Here is a 1428-nt window from a genome sequence, read left to right on the forward strand (position 1 = left end):
GACGTGATCTCGGCTCACTGCAACCTCTGCCTGCCAGGTTCAAGCGATTCTCCTGCCTCAGTCTCCCAAGTGACTGAGATTACAGGTGCACACCACCCACCCGGATAAGTTTTGTATTTTTAGTAGAGATGGGGTTTCACCATGTTCATCAGGCTGGTCTCGAACTCCTGACCTTGTGATCCACCCGCCTCGGCCTCCCAAAGTGCTGGGATTACAGGTGTGAGCCACTGCATCCGGCCTATTTCTTTAAAGATATGGAATGCTTCATGTATTGGCGTGCCATCCTCCCACAGGGGCCATGCTAATCTCTGTATAATTTCTATTGTAGTATATGTGCTGCTGAGGCAAGCACAGGATCTGCATGTTTAATAAGCTCTCCCTCCATTCGTACGCACATTAAAGCTTATAAAGTAGGAAACCCTGTCCTACAAAACAAAGTCTGAACTCCTAACAAAGTTCTCCAACAGATAAGTTAGAAGTTCTCCAACAGATAAGTTTCAATCTTATTTTATCTTACTTCAACACTTGAACTCTGCTTCCAACGCAATTCAGAAAGGAAAGTATCCTTGCATTGACAAGTAGAAGAACTGAGTTTTTTATTTTATTTTATTTTATTTTATTTTATATTTTATTTTGAGACAGAGTCTTGCTCTCTCACCCAGGCTGGAGTGCAGCGGCGCGATCTCGGCTTACTGCAACCTCCACCCCTCGGATTCAAGCGATTCCCCTGCCTCAGCCTCCAGAGTAGCTGGGATGACAGGAATGCACCACCAGCCCAGCTAATGTTTTGTGTTTTTAGCAGAGAAGGGGTTTCATCCTGTTGGTCAGGCTGCTCTGGAACTCTTGGCCTCAGGTGATCCACCCACCTTTGTCTCTGAAAGTGCTGGAATTACAGGTGTGAGCCACAGCGCCCTGCCTGGTCAGAAGAATGAGTTAACTACAGCTGTGCACACAAGAAAGTAAGAATCCACTAGGCAGTACTTGATTAAGTGCCAGATGACTAGCAGAGGCAAGACATGCTCTGAGTTAGAAAGAGTCGTCATGATTTTTGAAGTTTTCACCAAGTAGAGAGTTAATTTGGTCTTTTAAGGCTGGGGAGGTTTCTGCAGACAGGAATAGGGGGAGAGTGCCAGGGACATGGAGTGGTTTATGCAAAGCAAACAAATAAGAAAGCAAAAATGAACAGAGATTAGACAACTTTGCTATCAAGGGGAGTAGCTGCGATCTGGCTGGGAAAACTGTGAATAAGAGGCCAAGTATTTGTTCGGGAGGGCAGTGTTTTCTCTTATTCATGATAAAATTTCGATATATTGAATTCCATCACGAAACAAACAAACGCTTTTTAAGAAAATGGCTATATAATTGATTGACGTGCATTGTAAAAATCACAACCACCCATATGTGCCCATGAGAAAACCAATTTATCAA

At 44.0% G+C, this 1428-nt stretch overlaps 1 non-coding gene across 1 annotated transcript; it reads right to left on the minus strand.

Moving 5' to 3' along the window:
- Positions 1–248: 248 nt before the first annotated feature.
- LOC115899756 lies at positions 249–352 on the minus strand. Its single transcript, XR_004059367.1, has one exon. It is a non-coding gene; the product is annotated as a U6 spliceosomal RNA (small nuclear RNA).
- Positions 353–1428: the final 1076 nt, after the last annotated feature.

Source organism: Rhinopithecus roxellana, chromosome 9 (genome assembly GCF_007565055.1).
Source record: "Rhinopithecus roxellana isolate Shanxi Qingling chromosome 9, ASM756505v1, whole genome shotgun sequence".
Classification (NCBI taxonomy): domain Eukaryota; kingdom Metazoa; phylum Chordata; class Mammalia; order Primates; family Cercopithecidae; genus Rhinopithecus; species Rhinopithecus roxellana.